This window comes from Capra hircus, chromosome 13, assembly GCF_001704415.2.
Source record: "Capra hircus breed San Clemente chromosome 13, ASM170441v1, whole genome shotgun sequence".
Classification (NCBI taxonomy): Eukaryota; Metazoa; Chordata; class Mammalia; order Artiodactyla; family Bovidae; genus Capra; species Capra hircus.
In genome coordinates this window covers 76,142,372-76,166,386 of record NC_030820.1, presented here as the reverse complement: position 1 = coordinate 76,166,386, position 24,015 = coordinate 76,142,372, and the positions used below count along the sequence as shown (strand labels likewise).

At 45.7% G+C, this 24,015-nt stretch overlaps 1 pseudogene; it reads right to left on the bottom strand.

Annotated features, from left to right (window-relative positions):
* LOC102171261 lies at positions 933-22,759 on the bottom strand (annotated as a pseudogene).

Sequence of the window (24,015 nt, the reverse complement as noted above, 5' to 3'; positions counted from 1 at the left end):
CCTGACTGAAAGTGAAAGTGGAGAGTGAAAAAGTTGGCTTAAAACGAAGATCATGGCATCTGGTCCCATCACTTCATGGGAAATAGATGGGGAAACAGTGGAAAGAAACAGTGTCAGACTTTATTTTTGGGGGGCTCCAAAATCACTGCAGATGGTGACTGCAGCAATGAAATTAAAAGATGCTTACTCCTTGGAAGGAAAGTTATGACCAACCTAGATAGCATATTCAAAAGCAGAGACATTACTTTGCCAACAAAGGTCCATCTAGTCAAGGCTATGGTTTTTCCTGTGGTCATGTATGGATGTGAGAATTGGACTGTGAAGAAAGCTGAGCACCGAAGAATTGATGCTTTTGAACTGTGGTGTTGGAGAAGACTCTTGAGAGTCCCTTGGACTGCAAGGAGATCCAACCAATCCATTCTGAAGGAGATCAGCCCTGGGTGTTCTTTGGAAGGAATGATGCTAAAGCTGAAGCTTCAGTACTTTGGCCACCTCATGCAAAGAGTTGACTCATTGGAAAAGACTGATGCTGGGAGGGGTTGGGGGCAGGAGGAGAAGTGGACGACAGAGGATGAGATGGCTGGATGGCATCACTGACTCGATGGACGTGAATCTGAGTGAACTCCGGGAGTTGGTGATGGACAGGGAGGGAGTTCATGGGGTCACAAAGAGTCGGACATGACTGAGCGACTGAAATGAACTGAAATGAGAAGGAAGGCAACAGAAAACCAAGAATAAACATAGCTGAGCTCTCCACAATTGGGCTTCCTGCTTACTTTCGCTGCTCAAAGAAAAGAGGAGACACCATCTCACAATGGAGGCTTCATAGACAACTGGGCCTCTCCAGTGACAGTTGGCATTTGATGCCCCATGTCTCTTAGTTCTTCTTGTTGCCAATGGTCGGCCTGGTGATGGTGGTGAAATGGGAACAATTAATCTGTAAAAACCGCATACTGCTCTGTATCTTCTTGAACACTGCTAACTGCTTTCTGGATGTTTTTATACTTTTCCTCCAAGTCACAGAATCTCTCCTCCCAAAGACTGATTAACTGGTAAAGTTCCTGTGAATATATTTTCTTTGCTTTCTTCACGTCTTCAGTTAAGTTTTCACACAGCTTCGGTGATTCAGCCAAGGAAGAAACTGTGTTTTCTTTTAGTTCATGTAGATTGTTACACAGTGTACTAAGAAAGCCATCCATTTCCTTCTTCTGATCTTCTATCTTATTAGCCACAATAGATGAAGTCTTGAAAATATTGTTCAGTTGACTACTGATTTCCAGGATAGATGCCACAGTGGGGGGATAAAGATGTTCCCAGTGAACTGAGGAGGTCAGTAATCAATTCCTGAAGTACAGTTTTACTTTCTGCTGCTAGCGACTGTTCTTTCAATATCATATTAGACGTCTGAGAAACAAGTGTAGACACATTTTCTGGAATCGATGAGAGAGACCCAAGTACTGCAGTAATGGTGTCTGATGCAGACACACTGGACGTCAGCAGGGCACCATGCGAGGCCTCGTGAACTTCCAGCATGGCCTTTGTTTTGTGCTGCCATCCTTAATTCTTCCATATTATTAAACAGACTGTTCAAGTTTTTGCCAGAAACATCCTGAACTTCTGCGTTATGCTGATCAACTGCCTTTCCTTCAACTGTGTTAAGCATCCTGCTGGCAGCATCATGAAGTCTCTCCTCCGTACTTTCCCAAGCCGAGGTGATATAGTCTTCAACAAGCTGTCATTTCGTTTCCTGTCTTTGAGTGTTTCAAGTTCCTGTGTCTTACTTTGCAGGTCGGATGTGCACTGGTTAAGTTCCTTTTTACTGTCCTTAAACAATTCTGTAACCCTATTTAGCTCTTCCTCAACAGCAGCAAGTTTTTCAACCAATCCTACAATTTCTTCCTCTTGAACAGTTAGCTCATCGCTCTAAAATTTTCTTCAGAAATGTTCACTCCATTCTTTTTCACGAGTTGCAGCAGGATCCCGTTTCAGATGCTCTATCTCTTCTGTATATTCCTTAGTCAGGGCTCTCTTGGTGAGTTTCTGGTTAACCTCAGGCTTATTGAGTATGTTCTTTGCTCTATGAGCATATCCCAATGTACTCAGTTTCCTCCAGGTTGAGAGATGCAGGAGAAACTGTTGCAATGATAGAAGTTCTTGTACTTCCCCCAAGAGAGTCCTGGAGTCAGTTCACATCCTCGATAAGGAACATGAGGTGTTCTTTCTACAAGAATAGTGATACCCCTTCCCAGGGTCAACAGGGACTGATTGATATTTCCAGCTTCCCGAGCTCTTGTCAACTGCTCCAGAATGGCTGATGTTCTCACTTCCTGCAAGATCAACCTTAGTCAGAGCTTTCTTGGTGAGTTTCTGGTTAACCTTAGGCTTATTGAGTATGTTCTTTGCTCTAGCCCAATTCTGCCACCTCCTTTTCCCATCATGTTGCCAAGACTTGGTTCTTATAACTTGGGGATACTAATGACACATTTGGCCAATGGACTGCTGTGACATTCAAATGAAAGGTGTTGGTAAAGTGGAATTCATTCACTTGAGTAATTATTGATGGGTTGTTCTAGATCCTTAGGAAAATGATGGAGTAATAATTAAAGGTTGGAACTCTGAACACCCCCTGCCCCCCCACCCCCACACACACCCGTACACCCCCCCACCCCCTTCCCCCACCCACACACACACCTGTAGACCAAATCCTGGTTTCCTTACCCATGAATTCTGGGAGGATTAATAATACTTGAAGAGTTATTGCCAAATTTGTGCTCAGTTGTGCCTGACTCTTTGCGACCCCGTAGACTGTAGCCAGCCAGGCTCCTCTGTCCGTGGGATTTTTCAGGCAAGAATACTGTAGTGGGTTGCCATTTCCTCCTCCAGGGCATCTTCCCAACCCAGGGACCAAATCCGCAACTCTTTTGTCTCCTGCATTAGTAGGCAGATTTTTACCAGTGCTCCCTATATGCAAAGCTTTTAACCACATAGAAAAATGTGCTATAAAATCATTTGAAAACAAAAGATTTCTTTGACATAAACTAGGTCGAGTTACTCTTTAAGGAGACAACTGAATATCTTAAATTATATCAGAGGTGAAAGAAGAGAGCGGTACACACCAGCATAACAAAATTCTTTAAATATAAAATGAAGCTTTAATTATTAATCATTAGCCATTGGGAACACAGATGTCCAGGATGCCTTATTTTACTTGGGTTACAAACTAATTCTACTGCCATTAGAGCATCCTAGGTTTCTTTTTATTAACTAATGACCCAAGTGATATGTGAATATGTTCCTTTAATAAGTAATGAAAACATTTAGATGAGGCTAAAGTTCTCTGTGATATCTGATGTAATCCTCCCATAACATGTGAGGAAAAAGAAACGATCTCAGTAGCTTGAAGCGACAGCATTTATTATCTACTCAGATTTATGTCCATGGCTGGGCAGTGGGCATCTGACTCCACAAGACCCTGACTTACAGACCCGAAATGGCAGTTCCTCACCATCTAGAAAGTGTCACCGCAGCAAGAAAGCAAGATACATCACGGATCACCGTGACATCCTCTCCAGAGTGACACACGCTTCCCGTCACATTCCACTGGCCCTTGTCAGGCACATGGCTACTCCCAGTTCACAGGTGACAAGGGTCAATCCTATCATGCACTTGACCCCATCTCTGACCTTGGGAAAGTTGCTTAATTTCCCTGCGTCTCAGTGTCCTCATCTGTAAAATGAGAACAGATTCAATACTAATTTCAGGGCATTGATAAGTAAAATAAGTGTAAAGTGCTTACAGTGGTGTTCAAAGTCTAGCCATGATGCTGATGAAGATGACACTTTACGTCTGTACAGCACTGTGTAGTCTAAGTGTATCTTGCGCTAGTCTGTAATTTATAAGCAGCTGCATTTTCAACCCACAGAATCTTCCATTGTGTTCCATCACTTTGGTGTGTGCACACATAGATGAACTTAACGCATATGAAACATACCTATTTCTGTTTCCATGCAAACGTTGAGACCCAATTTTAATGCTTTCGGTCTGAGGCTACAGGATAATTTATAGAGCAACCAGTGGGTGGATGTTGGATATTTCCTCATGTGAGCAAGAGAAGACAGGCTGCTTCAACAGGCAGTTCTGGCCCGTGTGCCCATTGGCCTTTGGCAGTCTGATGTCAGAGGCGACGAGAATCGGGGCGCTCAGATGCTTGAATGGTGACACCGTTGGAAACCTGGAGTCTTTCTTGGCCCATTTCGAACAAGCACTGTTGGCTTCTCAAAAATTACAGTTTATTTTGTTTCCTTCTGGGAAACTGAGTATTAATTCATCCTCATAAAGCACATGTCTCTGGAATAGTCAACCAGGCACTAATATTCACTTCCCTTTAGCTAATTTGTCTCTGTTATTAATACCACGCAGCTCCATGCTCTTCAACATCCCCATGACAGTCAATCATCTGGTCAATTTGATTTTTTTAAGCCTTGATTGAACCCCTAAAATGTGTTTACTCTGAATGCGTTAAGGTTATACTTATAAAATCGGAACTATATTCCCTCCTTAAATTACCTTGAAAACAAAATCAATAGTTTATTTAACCAGAGTCAAGAAACGAAAAGGGGAAAAAAAATACCCTGGGGAATTTTTGTAATAAGTTTTACTTGGAAGGAAACAATGTGGATAAGCAGGGGGAAGGAATTTCAGTGTGAAGCAAAGAATATGGGGTAGCTTGGAGGAATAGACAGGCACCTAATTTAATATTGTTCCTTTCTGTGCAGTTTCTTACAAAATAGGTCACCAGCTTTTGTTGCTTTCTGAGCAAACCATAGGAATAAACAACCAGCTGACATTTTTTAATATGACAACAGCTGGATTTAATACAGACATTTATAGCATTTTTTTAACCAAATATTTGAGCTCATTAAAAAACTGGGCTGCCTATTAATGCCTCCAAATTGGACTCCAGGGGGGAAAATCTGATCCAGTTCTGATGCCTCTGCCTACGCTCCCAGTGTGTTTTACATTTGCAGGTTCTCAGTTTTTCTGCTCCAGGTCATAGCTCCTCTGTATTGAGAAATGAGGGTCTCCATGGAGCGACAGGTACAGCCCAATATTCTCTAAAACTGGGGTCCCGAACCTCTGGGATCTGACGCCTGATAATCTAAGTGGAGCTGATGTAATAATAATGAGGTGCACAGTAAATGTAATGCACTTGAATCACCCTGAAACCATCCCCCCAACCGGGTCTGTGGAAAAATTGTCTTCCATGAAACCGATCCCTCGTGCCGAAACACTAGGGAACAGCTGCGCTTAGATCCGAGCCTTCAAACTAATCTTCTCCTGGCACTTTGAGGATATCCGACAGTAAGCAGAAGGCAGCTTCTTCCAGAAAAGCTGATGAATGTCTCCTGGGGGATGGATGGTTGGATTGAAGTCTAAACGTAAGAGGAAACAAGAGGGTTGGTTATTTCGTTCAGCTTCCAAATCTTTCCAAGTTGCTTCCCTTTTGGATCTACACATCCTGGTCCTGCAAGTCTTTGAGTTCTCATCAAGTCAGATGAGAATTGGGAATCCTGGAGCTCAGCTCATCATCTTCATTAGCTCTTCTGCGTCCTTTTTCATCAAATATTTCCTGAGCATTCCCCCTGGCAGCTGGCCTTAATCCAGGCTCTGTGCTGGCGGTGGAGACCATGGAACAGAATAGCTGTGATCTCTGCCCAATCTGAGAGAACAGCAAATAAAGGACCTACAAACAGATAAACAAGATAGTTTCAGGTACTGAGAAGTGCCATGAAGCAAGGTAGGACCAAATATTATGTCACAGTGTCTAATATCTAGAGTTCCGAAGCTTCCATGTTCTACTCTTTTCAAACACTCGATTCACAAATTTGTTTCACTGGTGACCTTCCCCATAGCTTTCCAACATAGCTTCTTCTTCTTTTTTTTTTGGCTTAAGTTAACTAGAGCCAGTCTCTCCTGCCTGTGACCAAAGAGCCCAATGGATACAGACATAGTGAAAAATAATCAAGAATTCTTCCTAACAAGATTGTCCTCAGAACTTCAAATACAATTGGAAGAGAAGGGTAAGACCTGCCCTGTTTGGAGGAGACACTTGGCAGGGTTTTGGCTGCCCTGCATGTCAATTGGGGAAAAAAAAAAGCACAACTTGAGAGTTGTGAGTTGTTTTCTGGGGGCAAATGAGGACTAGACCCCAGAAGACAGTGTCTCAGAAAGCTCTGATGGACTGCCCTGAGGGAGGCCAGTGATCTGAATGAGGGGGGTGGTTGCAGTCAAGCTCATATTTTGGCAGAGGCTTGTTGCCAGTCACAAGGAGCAGGTGTTTATGTTAGTGATTTTAGTGCTTTGCTAGATACGGGGAGATGTAAGAATCTGGGTTCATAAGATCTTCTCCTGAAAATATATAACACGTGACGTGTTCTGCCAGTTTTGCCCAGAGTGCCTCCCTCCTGATCTCCGGCCTGAACTCCTTTCAGGATGTGTTGAAGGTCAGTGACTGCAGTGGCTTGTGACTTAATCCTTGTAGGGGCAGATGGCGCTTGACACTCGTATCTAAACACTGCCAGTGCCTGCGGGGGACTTCCTGTCATCCCATCCCCTGCTTCCACGACCTCTCCTGCAGGTAGAGCTCTCACCTGACCAGGGCTTGGCCAGTCGGCACGTGGAGGCTTCCCTGAAAGCTGGTGATGGAGAGAAGCAGGGTTAGTGACGACTCTGCACTGGTGATGGGGGCATCGTGACTTGTCTCCAGAGACAGCTGGGACCAAACAGCTGGAATCCAGTGCTCAGGTTAACACTGCAGAGCTCCGCAGTGTAACTGAGACAGGATTCCCGGCTGCAGAGACTCCCAGAAGCCTGATTTGCTGTCCCTCCCAGAAAGCTGGGGAGCTTCCTGTTGCCGCTTATTAAATTCCTTTCTTGCTTGAGCCAGCTGGACACAGGCAACCGAATCCCCTGACAGAGGCATGGTCAGGACCTTCTGCTCCGCCTGCCCATCCTTTCTGAGTCTGAGCAGCTGGTGATCCTCAGAGCCACCGAACTGTCTGATTGAGGAGTGGGGAACCTTTCCTTGTCTCCTGCCTGCAGCAGCTGACAGACTAACAGAGCAGAAAACGTTTTTTTGCTTCACAATATGAAAATTCGATGATAAATCAATGGTGGGCCATCTGTGAACACGTTCCCACAAATGCCAAGTGTTCTGAGTTAGTGGACAACAAGTCCCTGGAGAGTTCTTCTCAGCATTGATATTCATAACAATGAAGATGGATTCTCCTGAGGGGTGGGGTAAGGAAGAGGGCTGGTCACAAAGTGGGAGAGAAGCCACCCTGGCCCCTGAACCCCGTGAGGAGTGAGACACAGAGGGTTGGAGGTTGAGGGGGAGGAGAAGAGTCAGGATCAAGTGAAAAGAATACGTCGGCTGCTGGGTCTGACCTTCCTGGCAGTCCCCCAGTATCCATGATCTCTTCTGGAGTTGTGCAATCCCAGAGCCTTATTTGATCACTTGGAGCCTGTTAGGAACTTGTGCAGGGGCTCATGGCCATTTCAATCAGTGGGAACGTGAGCGCAAGCTCCGTGCTCAAATTCTGGGAAGTATCACAAAGACCACAAGCTGCTTTCCGATTTCCTGTGGCTGGAACACAGACACAGGCCGCCCATCCAGGGCAGGCACCTTAAGGCAAGGGTGAGAAGCCTTATGCTGAGCCTGGCCGAGCAACAAGGTGGAGGGGGCCTGGGCTCCCAGTGTCTTGAGAGCCGCAGTGCGAGCGCTGCAGTACGCACCTTTAATGGACACAGATACACTTATCTTTAAGGCACTATCAGTCTTGGAAATTCACAGCAGGCTGCAGTCTCACTAACACGCAGTCCGTGTTGCTCAGCACTGGGCTAGGACCTGGGCAGAGGAGGTCGTTGAGAAGAAACTGTAGTTCCAGTGAAATGTCTGGTAGAAAGAGAACACAAAACTCCCCGGGGGTGGAGGCTGGGTGGTGAGAAGCAGGGGGTAAGAGCTATGGGAATGAGTGCAGCAGACGCTTGGGGCTTGGTCAGGGGAGGTGGGTGGGGGAACCGGGCCCTGAGGCTGCAGGATGAGGGGAGAATGGCAGAGAATATGGCTTACTGTCCAAGGCTCAGAAGGCGAGTTGTCCTTCCTTACCAAGTCAGCAGGAGGTGATTAAACCTCACTGGAGTGGGTTTCTAGAGGGTCTCTTAACCCACAGTTAAGATGCACAGGGCCCAGCAAGGGCTCAATTATTTGCCTCATGAAATAAAGATGAGATATCTGTATAGTAATCCACCAACCAAATGAAAGAGGCGGTGATGCGGTTTGGTGGTTAAAGGAAGGATGCCAGAACCTGAAGACTGGGGTTTAAATGCTTAAAAGTCTAGCTTTACCATTTAGCAGGTGATGAGTAATCTGGGCAAGGTAATTAACAAGCTCATTCTCCTGTAAATGGGTGATGGTGATGATAAAGCCTCTCCTTATAAGGACCGGCCTTCCCGGGTGGCGCTCTGGGAAAGAATCCGCCCGCCAGTGCCAGAGACGGAAGAGACTCCGTTTCGATTCCTAAATAGGGAAGATCCTCTGGAGTAGGAAATGGCAACCCATGCCAATATTCTTGCCTGGGAAATCCCACGGTCAGAGGATGGCAGGCTCCTGTCCTTGGGGTCACAGAGTCAGATATGACTGTGCATACACGCCTATAGGGATTGTTGAGTGGGGTATATACATACAGATGGAGGAGTAAATATTTAGCTCAGTGCCTAGAAAATATATGTGCTGGATATAGAACTGTAGCATTATCATTTTGTAGTTGATTGCAAAAAGAGGACCCCTAGGTTATGACCAACCTAGATAGCATATTCAAAAGCAGAGACATTACTTTGCCGACTAAGGTCCGTCTAGTCAAGGCTATGGTTTTTCCTGTGGTCATGTATGGATGTGAGAGTTGGACTGGGAAGAAGGCTGAGCGCCGAAGAATGGATGCTTTTGAACTGTGGTGTTGGAGAAGACTCTTGAGAGTCCCTTGGACTGCAAGGAGATCCAACCAGTCCATTCTGAAGGAGATCAACCCTGGGATTTCTTTGGAAGGAATGATGCTGAAGCTTCAGTACTTTGGCCACCTCATGCAAAGAGTTGACTATGTTGGAAAAGACTCTGATGCTGGGAAGGATTGGGGGCAGGAGGAGAAGGGGACGACAGAGGATGAGATGGCTGGATGGCATCACTGACTCGATGGACGTGAGTCTGAGTGAACTCCTGGAGATGGTGATGGACAGGGAGGCCTGGCATGCTGCGATTCATGGGGTCGCAAAGAGTCGGACACGACTGAGTGACTGAACTTACCTGAGGGTCTTTAATCCAATTTCCTCTTTCTAAAATGTCCTGGCAGCGTTTCCCCTGATGTGTTCAAACCCCCACCCTGGTTTTGAGCCCTGGTAAGCCTCGGGTCCTCTCTACGAAACCTATTCTGACCCCAGAGATCTTCTGACATCATATTATTTCTTATTGGGGTCTAGATGAGGTCTGTCCTGGTCATCTTCTAGATTCTTATTTTATTTCATCCCCTGATCTCCAGTCACATGAAGCACCCACATCACCCTTGGACCCATGCTGAATTCTCCAAATTCATCCCTTCTATTTCCTTCTGCATTTAAAAATCCACATAACCACCCCCCACACACTTTTAACACCTAATTTTAAAACATACATGTAAATCATCGCACCAGAAATATTTAACACTCATATTCTAAAAGAAAACTTTTAGACCACTTTTCAAGTGTGTCTGGTGGAAGCTCAGGACCACAGAAATTTGATATACATCATCAATGATTTGGAAAATGTATGAGAAACTCAGCTCTAATTGATGGAAATTTCTCATTATTCCATTTTCTTTCAAACTTGTCCTTTTCTGGCAGAATTTGATGGGGATGTGCTCTATTTTTATGCTTGGAAATCTTTCATCGATCTTCAATGCCACAAAAACATGGGTGAGTTAACGTAGAAAATTTACAAATGTCTGTGACCACACACTCCAAATGTTTAATACGTGATTCTAATTGTGAGTAGTGCATGAATGATCAAAACAATATAAATATTGTGGGCAGGGCTGTTTGTTCACATAGTCACAAATGAATATTGTTGATATAAAGGGACAAGATTCAGCTATTCCCTCCTTTAAAAAATAACTTTAGTTTGATTTGATATAAGCATGGTGAATCTTGGGCTTCACAAATGACTCAGTTGGCAAAGACCCCGCCTGCCAGGGCAGGAGACGCAAGAGACAGGGGCTCGATCCCTGGCTTGGGAAGTTCCCCTAGAGAAGGAAATGGCAACCCGATCTAGCATTCTAGCCTGAGAAGATCCTATGGACAGAGGAGCCTGGTGGGCTACAGTCCATGGGGGTTGCAAAGCGCTGGACACGACTGAGCGTGAGGCACAGGAAGGATAGTGGACCTTGATCCACGTAAATAGATGGGCATTGAAGAGCTTCAATTATGTCACTCGATGCTTTGTGTGCCTTCCACAGAAGTGGGCTGCCTTGCTTTCTGGCTTTTGAATGAGTTTGCCGATGCGTGGGGAGAATGGGTGGGAGACAAGGAAGTACGAGGGCGGGTCTTCATTCTACTGGATCCCACAGGGAGTGGCCCCAGCTGGGTGCATCCCCTCCAGGTCACAGCTCCTGTCTGCCTTTAAGTCCCAGAAACCTTCCCCAACTTCACCCCACCCAGGGTCCTGGTGGTACAGCCAGGGCCCCGTGATAGCCTTTGTCATTCCTCTCCACCCTGCTCACAAGTTTTAAATAGTACCTATGTGAAGCTCTCCTCCAATTAGCCAATATGAGTGCCATCTGTTTTCTGCTGGCATCCCAACCGATCAATCTTCCTTTTATAAAGGGGGAGAAGGGCGTTTGTAAAAGAGAATGTGGAAGAGAACCCACAGAGAGCATACGGCGGTTGCGAGGGGTCTGGATATTGATTCTCTTAAAACAGTCTGTGCCTGTGAACCCTTACAAAGTCACCGAGTGCCCTCAGGGGTCTGAGTACTCCAATCTGATGATCGCTGATCTAATATCCGACCATCTGCCCCTCTCTCCTCGGCCCCATAATTGCAAGAACCATGTTGGGAACAAGAAAGTTGTTAAAGCTGGTGAGTGTGTTAGCATCCAGACTAAAGGATGCCAAGGGGTGCCAGGTAGCCACGGTGTGTGTGCTTCCATCAGTCTCATAGCAGGGAAGCTGCTTCCCTCCTTGAGATGTTGTTGGGGAGAGGCTGATCTCAGGAGGCAAGGACCCCAGGGTCACCTGCTTGAGTCAAGCACTTATCACCCTTGGCAGGGAGCCTGCCTGTTTTACCCACCAGCCTCTCTGCAGCACTGATTTAGAAATTCTAGACAACCCAGTGAGAGTTCTTTATTGCAGCGGTGGGCAACTGATCTACAATAACATGTAAAAAGATAGGGGTCCCCAGGCAACAACAGCAGCTGCCGATTAAGCTGAAATTGGAGTTAAAACGTGTGCTGGATCCACCTGCTAGGAGGAGTTGGAGGGTAGTGGGGAAAGGGGTTGGGGTGGTGATTCCATGCTCCCCATCCCGGAAGCTGCCTAGAAACTCCAGGGTCATTGCTGCATAATCTATAGCTGTCTTCATCCCCAGGTGAAGTGATTAAGAGCCTGCCTGCCAATGCAGGAGAGACGCAAGAGACACGGGTTCAATCCCTGGGGTCAGGAAGATCCCCTGGAGAAGGGCATGGCAACCCAGTCCAGTATTCATGCCTGGAAAATTAGGAACCTAGCGGGCTACAGTCCATGGGGTCACAAAGAGTATCGGACATGACTGAAGTGACTTAGCCCTTCATCCCAGAAGGCAATGGCTGTGGATGTGCTTGCATAGCTGCGCTAGTGGGTCTTATCTCCCAGGCTCATTCAGAGTAAACCAACCTTCCTTCCTTCCTGTCCTCAATCTGGGTGCCCACTTCGTTACTTACACAAAGGCAGAGGCTCAGCTCTCCCTCCATCTGGTTGTTACCTGGTCTTTTTAAGGGAAATGAGGTAATGGATGTACACATTCCCATAGCACTTGGCTGGAAAGGCAAGCAATAATTCCAGCCTGTTTCCCATCCCATTTCTCCTTATCTTTGGGGCCAGGCTGGGGTGGAGTGAGTCAAAAGGAATCCTGAGCCTGTCCAGGCAGGAGCTGATGATCCTCCTGAATTAAACCAGGGGCTGTGGGTAGAAAGGGAGACAGGGTAGAGGATGCCTGCCATCTCCCTTGAAGAGAACAGGTGTTCTCCTCCCTTGTGGGTTATTTGGCTCACTCACCTTGGGGTTGGCCTTGTTTCTGTATTCAGAAAAAGAAACTGAGGCTCAGAGGAGGTGGTAACTCATCCAAAGTTACACAGCTGGCAACAAGGCAAGACCCTCTTCAGATCCATTCAATGATGGTTGCACTTTCCTAAGGGACAGTCATTGGAGAAACAGCAACGAATATTATAAAATTGGCAAAGTCCTGCCCTAATAAGCTGTGTTAAGAAAGATGGAGGAGGACTTCTCTGGGGGCACAGCGGATGAGAAATCCACCTGTCAATGCAGGGGACATGGGTTCGATCCCTGGTCCAGGAAGATCCCATGGGACAGCTAAGCCTGTGCGCCACAACTACTGAGCCCCTGCTCTAGAGCCCGTGAGCTACAATGACGAGCTAGTGTGCTGCCAGCTACTGAGCCCCTGCTCTGGAGCCTGTGCTCCACAACAAGAGACCCCCACCACAGTGAGAAGCCCTTGCATTGCAACAAAGGGCAGCCCCTGCTGCCCGCAACTAGAGGAAAGCCCACCTAAAGCAATGAAGAGCCAGTACTCACACTTATGTCCATCGAGTCGGTGATGCCATACAACCATCTCACCCTCTGGCGTCCCTTCTCCTCCCACCTTCAGTCTTTCCCAGCATCGGGGTCTTTCCAAATGGGTCAATTCCTTGCATCAGGTGGCCAAGGTATGGGAGTTTCAGCTTTAGCATCAGTCCTTCCAAAGAACACTTAGGACTGATCTCCTATAGGATGGACTGGTTGGACCTCCTTGCAGTCCAAGGGACTCTCAAGAGTCTTCTCCAACACCACAGTTCAAAAGCATCAATTCTTTGGCCCTTACTTAGTTTAATACTCTACTATTACTGTCTTGAAAGTCTTAGAATGTTTGGACACAGGACTCTGCATTTTTATCTGGTATTGGGCCCCAAACATAGCTGAACCTGCCACCTTCCAAGGAACAAGGTTTGCCCCATCTCAGGTTTTAAGAAACACAAGCTCCCCAAGTGTTTGATCACTGGGTGTGCCAGTGGAGGGTCCCACTCAGTGGAATTCACAAGCCACCATTGTCTTGGCTAAACCACACAAGTCTTACCAGTGCTCAGGTTATGTCCTGGGAACCAAGTCATGATTTCAGGATCTGAGCCTGACTAAAGATGGAACATCATTAGAGTCCGGCCTAGATACTCCTCATTCATTTCTTCCTCTCTTATCCATTTCTTCTGCTTCAGGATGGGTTTGATCAGGGTCTCACTGAACCCTGGCTGCTCTGTTGATAAGTTTGGAGCTGGAGCAGTTTCTGTTCAGTGCCCCCAATTTTGTCTATACTTGACTAAAATAATGTCTCCCTCCTGTGGGGATGGACCTCCAAGGTTGGCTTGTCCTGCAGTCTCATGCTGCTGAGGCCTCACTCATGACCCCAGGGCCATCATCCTCAACCATCCAGGAGCTGCCATGAGAACCCAAAACCCTTCCATACCATAGTCCCAGGAATGTCCCCCAGGTCACCCTTCCCCTCTGAAAGTTTTTTGAGAGAAGGGTTTGAGCAACTATAATAAAAATGAGAAAGACTTTCCCAGCACAAAATGAAAACATGGGGACCCTTGTTCAATGACTGTTAGGAATTTTAAAACAGAGTTAAACCAAACAGGGACCCTTCCAAATGCGGGTTGCACGCCCTTGATGCCAGTGCTGTTTCCAAGGTCTAGAAACTTAATCACAAGGCAAACCCAGGCTGTGTGTCTTTTGAAAGTAATTACAGCCTCATTTTTCATTCATCTCTATTGCGTGAGTCCCAGGCAGTCAGACCCTGCGCAGCTAAGCAAAGCCAGAGCCCAAGGCTGCCTGATGTGGTCTCGGAGTGCATGGAAGGAGGAGGCAGAGATTCGTCAGTGAACTTTAGGGCTGTGCGTGCTGCCCAGGATGCTGGCAAAGCACAAAATTACTCCCCAAGCCCTCAATTTCAGAGCAGCATTTTCCACACATCCTATGCTAAAGACATCCTTTCTGTGTTACTATTAATATTATTTCAAATTCCAGCAAAATGGTTCTACATCTGCTAAGTGTCCCTTTTTTTTCCTCTTTCTCTCTTTTCGATTATGGATAAATCGAGTTTTTATCCATCATTTTGTACGTCTGCATCCGTGTGGCAAGGGCTGTGGAGAACCGAGGCGGGTGGGGGTGACTGGTCAGGAGGTATTTGCAAAGGCTTGTGGATTGCTTCACTTTTTTTTTTTTTTTTCTTACTCCAGCTGCCTTTAGTTGAAGGGTTATGAGGCATCTTGGAGGAGAGAGAAAGTTTTCCAAAACCACTGCTTCTGTTAGCTAGAAGAGAATCCAAAAATCTTTAATATCATCAGAAAATTCTGCTTGTCTTTTTTTTTTTTTTTAATCATTTAAAGCTATCCAGACTCTGACAGCTTCTCATGACCTCCAGTGCCACCATCCTGCTCCAAGTCACTATGGTCCATGACCGTGGCCTTCTCACTTCATCCTTGTTTTGTGCCACGCAGAAGCCCGTCATCTTAAAAATGGTTAGATATGTTTACACCCCTGCTCCAAATGTTCCAGTGAGTTTCACTGGCACATGAAACACAACCCAAACACGTTCCTACTGTCTGCAAAGCTCTCTTTGATCTGGAACTCACTGTCTCTCTGACCTCACCACCCGCCCTCTTCAAGTTCAACTGCCTGGCTATGATAGTCCCTTAAGCTCCTGAACAAATCAAGTTCGTTAGTGTCTGACAGCCCTTGCCTCTGCCGTTCCCTGTCTGGAATGCACTTTCTACAGGCATTTGCAGCTTAGTTGCTGTCTCCGGCTCTTTTGCGACCCCATGGACTGCAGCCTGCCAGCCTTCTCTGTCCATGGGATTTCCCAGGCAAGAATATTGGAGTGGGCTGCCATTCCTTTCTCCAGAAGATCTTCCCAACTCAGGGATCGAACCCACGTCTCCTGCATTGGCAGGCAGATGCTTTACCACTGAGCCACCTGGGAAACCCTTCCATATGCATCCACGTGTGGAAATAAGCAAAATAATTGCCCCCCAAGGACGCTCATGCTCTAACCCCTGGAACCTGGGAATATGAGATTTTCCTGGGTTATTCAGGTGGAACCAATGTAGTCACATGAACCTTTGAGAGGAGAAGAGGAAGACAGAGGACTCAGTTCCAGAAGGATTCAAGAAAACTGAGGCCTGGAGATGGGATGGTGGTTTGCAGAGTCAGGTTAATTAGAATTTCAGCCCTGGGGCTGCTTTGCTCTGCTTTTATTAAATCAGCAATCACGTTAATCAGCTCATTCAGTAAATTTTCTGGAAAGTGATTGTGAAACAAGACATGCTGTCACAGAGGGAGACCCGAATCGAATTGCACTTATTGTCCAATGGAACCTGCTTTTCAAACCCTTCAGAAACCTATTACCCACCAGGCCCCCAAGCTGTACTTTGCCCATAGAGATTTGTAGCTGAGCACCCCAGGGTATTACTCATTATGGTGGTGGTGGTTTAGTCGCTAACTTGTGTCCAACTCTCGCAACCCCATGGACTGCAGCCCGCCAGGCTCTTCTATCTAGGGGATTCTCCAGGCAAGAATACTGGAGTGGGTTGCCATTTCCTTCTCCAGGGGATCTTCCAGACCCGGGTCGAACTCGGGTCTCCTGCATCGCAGGCAGATTCTTTACCAACTGAGCTACAAGGAAGCCCGACATGACTTGTTATAATACACAATATTTTGCCACTGTTGCTGTTTAGTCACTAAGTTGTGTCTGGCTATTTTGAGACCCCATGGACGGTAGCCTGCCAGGCTTCTCTGCCCACTGAATTTTCCAGGCAAGAAGACTGGAATGGGTTGCAATTTCCCTTTCCAGAGGATCTTCCCAACCCAGGGATCAAACCCAGGTCTCCTGCATTGGCAGGTGGCTTCTTTACCCCTGAGCCACCAGCGAAGCCCAGTAACATACAATTACCTGTGCACTGATGCTTGTGTGTCTGCTTCATCACACAGTGAAGTCCACATGTTTAATCTTCCTCATCTACTTATCCAAAAGAGAATTATTGGTAGATAAAGGTGGCTGTTTGCTTGCTTTATTATCTATGATCTCAGAGCAGTGTCTTAACTCGTGATGGTGAGAATTTAGAGTAATCACCATCACTCTCTGAGGTCACACATAAAATAGTACATGGATGACTAGCGAAGCCAGTTTATAATTCTTCCATCTCCCAATCTAATCCTCCCTTCATGAAGATGCACTGTTAGGCACTGGGTATTAGTATAAATCAGACTATTCAGTTAGGTGTAATTAAGGGGGGAAATGGGTACCTCTTTGCAAAGATGAGCCCCATTTTGCCAAAATAATTCCATCTCTATGTCAACGCACAGCTCAGGGAGTCAGCATGAAATACAATTATCTTTCTTCTGACTTAATGGGGGGTTATGCTGTTATTTTTCATTATCATAATTTCTCAAGACATATAAACATTTTTTTTCCCTAATTACAGTCCTACATACGAGACAGTTTATGTCTAAATGAAAACTCGGGCAGAATTAACATGAGTTTGTTGTAGATGATACTGGCATTTCTATTTTAAAACACGTGCCCAGTCCCCACTCCAGGAGCTGAGGAGTTTGAATCCAGCTCTGAAGGTGACTCCTGTAGCATCTTTTCCTCTTGAAAAGCAACTGTTACAGCCCCCTTGCGCCAGCTCTATGCCTGCCCTCCCCTGAGCTACCCTGCCAGGCTGCAACCATTTTTCCTACCTTTAACCTTTCTGTTGCAATGCCAATTTGTTTGACTTGATGACAGACTGACTTTTACATCCTTCATAAAATCCCTTTGCTGCAACCTAAACTCGGCCGAAAAGTGCTCAAGCTAAAATGGCCCAGGGATCTTTCAGCTCTTGAAAGAGATTTTTAAAAAAAATGATTTTTTTAAAATTGTTGCATAGGAGTCCAGGAAATAGAAGAGCATTAAGGGTCAGCCAGATAGATACAGATGGGCATTTTGCACAAAGGGAACTGGTCTGAGGAGGAAAACAGGTTTGCGGGTATCGAGAGAAAGGTCCCCTCGAATTGATGCTTTTGAACTGTGGTGTTGGAGAACATTCTTGAGAGTGCAACATCCTTGGACTGCAAGGAGATCCAACCAGTCCATTCTGAAGGAGATCAACCCTGGGATTTCTTTGGAAGAAATGATGCTAAAGCTGAAACTCCGGTACTTTGGCCACCTCATGCAAAGAGTTGACTCATTGGAAAAGGCTCCGATGCTGGGAGGGATTGGGAGCAGGAGGAGAAGGGGACGACAGAGGATGAGATGGCTGGATGGCATCACGGTCTCGATGGACGTGAGTCTGAGTGAACTCTAGGAGATGGTGATGGACAGGGAGGCCTGGCATGCTGCGATTCATGGGGTCGCAAAGAGTCAGACACGACTGAGCGACTGAACTGAACCAGCCAGAACCAGGAGGATCACAGAGAGAGATGACGTCAGGGTGAGGAGGGACACAGAGGAGAAAGGCTGTCCCGGATGGTGGCGTTAGAGGTGGGAGAGGCCACAGAATCAGGAGGTGGGATGTTCTGAGAATTATCCTGAGCCCCCTCCCAGCTGTGGCTGAGTGACTTCCCAGGCTGGGGGGGCATCTGAGCCCCTGAGGCCCCTCATGTTTCCCAGGAGGAACCTGCGCTCCCGAATGGAGCCAGGAGTCCCCACCTGCCTGCAGGGAACCTGGGAAACTTAGGCCGAGGCCTTGGACCGAGAGAACTGGGAAGTGAGCTGCGGGGAAGAACATGACCAGAGGACACTCTGCAGAACCTCTGATCCTGCGAGTGTCTGAGCTGGTGAGCTAAGTCCTGACCTGAGGCCTGATCCACAGCATCTGCCTGCAGCGGACACACACATGTGCTTACACTTGCACATGTGCACGCTTGCTCTTGCACACTCACTGCCATTGTTCAGCAGACACACATATGTGCTTACACGTGCACATGTGCACGCTTGCTCTTGCACACTCACTGCCATTGTTTGTTCAGCAGTTCATCCATTCACTCTGCAAATGTTTATAGAGTGCGCTCTCTTGCCAAGTACCGCGTAACGTTCCGGGAACATTCAGAGAAACAATTTAATTCCTGGGGGCCCAAAGCTCCTGGTATACTTGGAGGGCAACTGGGAAAAAGGATGTTATCTAAAAGTAAGCAGAGAGCCACAAATCCTAGTTTTGCCCAATGACCTCTGTCTTCAATTTCCTATCTACCAGGAGGCTGAAGACCACACCCCCTGCATACAGTAAGTGTGCGTTAAGTTGCTTCAGTCGTGTCCGACTCTTTGCGACCCCATGGACTGCAGCCCACCAGGCTCCTCTGTCCCTGGGATTCTCCAGGCAAGAATCCCGGAGTGGATTGCCATGCCCTCCTCCTGGGATCTTCCCAGCTCAGGGACTGGACCTTTGTCTTTTACATCTCCTGCACTGGCAAGCATTCTTTACCACCAGCGCCACCTGGGAAGCACACAGTAGGACAAGCCCATTTTGACAATCCCTTTTCTCCTCCTCCACCTTCCTGAGAGTTCTGAATATTCCCTGCCCCCTCTCCTTTCTCGGCAGCCTTTCCTGCAACTTATTTTAATCACTTTTTGAGTTAAAAGTCAATATTTAATTAACCAAGTCATTACATTTAGCTTCCGCTTGAATCTGGGTATTTGCACGTCTGTGCATGTCCGGGCGCCTGCCCGTGCGCCTCTCCATCTATCTGCTGCCCCTTTCCCGCAGGGTCGCTCTCGTTTCCTTTGGGGCAGAGAAGGAAGGATGCTCTCAAGCGGGTTCTCTGGGCGCCAGCGAAGCAGGGAGGATGGGCTTCCCCTGGAGGACACCCCGCACCTCTCCCGCGAGCAGGAAGAGTTGCTCTCTTCTTGTAGTTAGTAGCCATGGGGATTTCTTGCTGCATCTCCACTCCCCATTACAGAGCCTGTGTGTGTGCGCGCTTAGTCACTCCGTCGTGTCTGCCTTTTCGCAACTCCATGGACTGTAGCCCGCCAGGTTCCTCTGTCCATGGGGATTCTCTAGGCAAGAAGACTGGAGTGGGTTGCCACACCCTCCTTCAGGGGATCTTCCCAACCCAGGTCTCCCACATTGCAGGCAGATTCTTTACCATCTGAGCCACTAGGGAAGCCCAAGAATATTGGAGTGGGTAGCCTGTCCCTTCTCCAGGGGATCTTACCAACCCAGGAACTCCAAATGGGATCTCCTGCATTTCTGGAGGATTCTTTACGCTGAGCTAACAGGGAAGCCAGAAAGTCACTGGAGGGTTTTAATTAAATTGAAACCATTCATTCTACATAGAAATGAGGTGGGGAGGAGACTGAAGACCACTCATCTGGTGAGAGAGGTTCTCCCAGCTCTGCTTGTCCCACATGTGGAGGATAGAGCTCATCACAACAGTCTGTCCAGGTGTGTAATTTAGCATCCTCATTAGCAGCGCAAGGTAAGATGGAAAGGAGAAAGGCTTGGTTGGAGGCATGTTGGACCTTCGCACGTGAAGGAGTTTTTAATGATGTTCTTTGTGAGAAAGTTACCCTCTTTTCCTGGTTTCTGGGTACTTTTATCATGAACAGATGCTTTTTCTTCAACTAAAATGATTTTTGGGGGATGATATTGATTTTTTTTCTTGACCATTGAACCAGTCTTGCATACCTGAGGAAAAAAACCTCCACTTGCTCATATTATAAACTTCTCTTTACACACTGTTGTATTTAATTTGCTAATATATTTGAGAAGTCTGTGTTTAAATTCATGAAAGATATTGGCCTATAGTTTCCTATTTCTGTATTGTTTCTGTCTGACTTGGGCATCAAGGTAATAAAATGAGCCGATAAGTGTTTCTTCTTCCATTTTTCTGGAAGAGATTGTGTAAAGTTGGTGTTAAATTTTTTTTTTTAATGTTAGATAAAATTCTTTAGTGAAACAATCTGGAGATTTCTTTCTCAGTAGCTTTTTAATTACAAAAGCAATTTCATAAATAGTTTTAGGACTATTCAAGTTACCTATTCCATCTTGATTGAGTCTGGTCGTTTGTGGTTTTTGAATAATTGGTCCATTTCTCTAAAGCATAAAATTCATGAGCATTAAGTTGTTTATCGCTTCCCCTTATTATCCCATTGATGGCTAGATGATCTGTAGTGATACTGTTTTATTCCTGGTGTTAATGAGCTGTTTCTTCTCTCTTTTTTCTCAATCTTCCTAGAAGTTTATTGACTTTATTGATATTTTCAAAGAAGCTGTTCTTTTTTCGTTGCTATTTTCCCCCATTGTCTTTATCTTCCACTTCATTGAATCCTGCTCTTTACTATTTTCTTCCTTCTGCTCACTTTGGGTTTACTTTGCTCATCTTTATCTAGTTTCTTGAAGTAATAACTTAGATTACTAATTTGAGCTCTTTCCTTACTTAATGTAAGCATTTAGTACTCTGAATTCCTCTCAGTATGGTTTTAGCCACCTCTCACAAATTTTGATAGGTTGTATTTTCATCCTCATTCAATTCTATGTGTTTTTAAAATTTTCTTTTGAGACCTCCGCTTTGACTCATGGCCATATAGAAGGGCACTGTCTAATATTCATATGTTTGAAGATTTTCCTGTTGTCTTTGTTATCGATTTCCATTTCTAGTTTGACTCCATTATGATGAGAAAATATACTACTAGTGATTTGAATGCTTTTAAATGTGTTAAGATTTGCTTTATGAATCAGGATATGGCCTCCCTTGGTAAATGTTCCATGTGGGCTTGGGAAGATGTATATTCTGTTGTTGGATGAAGTAGTCTATAAATGTCAATTAGGTCCAGCTGATTGATGGTGCTGTTCAGTTTAACTATATCTTCACTGATTTTCTGTCTGCTGGATATGGAAATTACTGATAGAGGGTGTCAAATACTGATGCGTTAGACGTTGAGGTCTCCAGCTATGCTTATGGATTTATCCGTCTCTCTCGGTGTCATCAGTTTTGGCTTCCTGTAATTTGAAGCTCTATTGTTTGGCGCACACACATTTAGGATTACTATGTCTTCTAGGTGGCTGATCTCATCGTTATACAATGCCCCTTGTCATCTCTAGTAATTTTCTTTGCCTGATGTCTACTTAATCGATTACCAATATAACAATCCCTGCTTTTATTAAAGTAATGTTTACATCACACTTCATTCATTGTTTTACTTGTAGCCTACCGATATTAGTTTCAAGGTGAGTTTCTCGCACACTGCATGCAATTTGAGTGGTATTTTTTAATCCACTCTGGTCCTCTTTTGATTGATATATTTAGGCCATTGGCACTTTAATTATTGATGGGTTAGGACTAAAGTCTGCCATTTAAATTTTTATTTTCAATTTGCTCCCTCTGTTTCTCTTTTCTTGGCTTCCTGAGGCTTTTTAAAATGTTTTTTAAATGTCATTTTGATTTATTTATAATACAGTATTTTGTTGTATATTTTTCTCAGTGATTGCTTAGGTATTATAGTATGCATGTACATGACTTAACATGCTGCTATCAACGTTTTAACACTGCAAGGTAAGTAAGAAGCCTTCCCTTTATCTTTCACGCTTTAAAAGTACAATTGTTGGGACTTCCCTGGTGGTTCAGAGGTTAAGACTACGCACTTCCACTGCAGGGGCCTCAGGTTTGATCCCTGGTCAGGGAACTAAGATCCCAAACCCGCACTGTGTGGCCAAGAAATAAATACAAATAAACCTGTATTCACATACTACTTCAATAAAAAGATTGTATTTTGAAAAAAAAAAAAGTACAAGTGTCTGAAGTGTTTTTTATGAGCAGTACATCACGTGATGTGATTATTTTTATTTCAGCCATCACATATGATTTAAGAAACTCATGAAGTGAAGAATCATAGTCTAATAACACCCATTTTTAACCTGAGCAGGCAAGTGACAGGGCTGGACTAAGGTGAGCTGAGTGCCTTACACCTGTCCTCCTGGAGTGGGTGCCCCTTCAAACCTGTGCCCTGGGTGCCTCTCTGGTCTCAGCTCGTCCAGGCCCTACTCAGTTATATGCTTGGATCTGAGTTTTAGAAAGAGCCTGCTGGCTGCCCTGGAGAGGATGGCGGGTTGGGGCAGAGGTTGGGGAGAAAGAGGGAAACCCCTTAGGTGGCTGTTGCTGTCCCTGGAATTTAAAACTAGTGCGAATTTTTGTTATGGGACCTGTTGACAGGAGGCCTTCATACACATCCCCATTGGCTTCAGTTCTTATAATAGCCGCGTCTCCCTGTTTCGTACTTGAAGAAACTGGCTTGTTAATGGGGGACAGAGCTGGTGAATGGCAGAGCAAGGACTAAGCGAGTCATCCAGCCTGAAGCAGATGCTTTTCCTGGCTGTGCTCTCCCAGAATCCTCCCGCCCTGAATTACCTGTTACCTGAAAGCTGGGGCTGCATCCGATCACTTCTGCATCCTCCATGGTACCTGTGAAAGGAGATGACCAGAAAAGTCTGCTCCTCCAGGTCGGGTGTTCTCCTTTTTTCTCTGGGGAATGATTTGTCTGTTGCATTGATTGGATGGTTTGGAGACAGCCTGATGATCTGACTTGGGTCTTGGGCTACCACCAATATTGCCAGCAGGGCCCGGAAGGAGAAATTCTGTCTACAGAAGTGGTCTCCAAAGAGTTTTCTGCCAGTCTATCGACCAAAAAAATTGCAAATATTTTTCTTTTGATTTTAGCAGAGTTAAATCTTTGCTCCACTACAGCTTCAACTGTTCAAAGAAACTCTCATTGTTCATGCCAGAAGGTGTTAATATAAATCATTATCTGAGGGCTGGCATTGGGCTGCCTTTGTGTAAATATCCACCTGATTTTTTTTTTTTTAATCTGTAACTATGGTGGCAAGGGGAAACAATTCAAACAACAAAACACAATATCCTGAGAAGCAAGAGATCACGACCCCCTCCGTCTCCTATTTGTCTGCTCTCCACAGTTGAAGATACTGGATTAGGAGTTCAGTGATTCTTGCAGGTACTGTCTTTGCATGTGCAAAGGGCCTGAGGCAGAACTAAGAAGGCAGGTGTGGCTAGAGCATAATGAATCTAGGAAGGGAGTTGAACATGAGATTGGAGACGATAGCTCCTGTAGGCTCTCGTGTGTGGTAAGAAGTTCCAGCCACTGATCAGGTGAGGGTGAGGCTGTGGCCTCTGTCCACTTTCAAAGGATAACTGAGTTTGGAATATTGTTGCTGGCAGAAAATATAAAGATTTTCTAGGTAAGACTTGTCAACGAATTCTTAAATTGTGGTGATGATACAATTGCAAATCTGTGGCCTTTTAAGATTCAGTATTGAAGCCATGACTCAGCTTTCCAGCTGCCAAGAGTAGGTGATTTGTATGAAACCAAGGTGCTCCTCATATAACAATATGTATTAATGATCACGCATATAGATGTTTCCCAGGCAGCTCTCAAAAAGAATTTGCAGCTAGGAAGCAGTCAAATTCCAGGGCTTACATCAACTACTTAGCAGTTAACAATGTGGTGGCATTTAGTATGGGCCACATGGGGTCATGGGTGGGGGCTGTTTCCATAAACAGTGTGGTGGGAGCTTTGTTTCCAGGCCTAACTTTGCGAAGTGCACATGAGAGAAAGGGCAGCAGGGCCATGGTACTTAGGGCTCCATGCGCTGCGGTGAGGTTCATGTTTCACTCTAAGGAAAGAGGCATGGGTTGGGG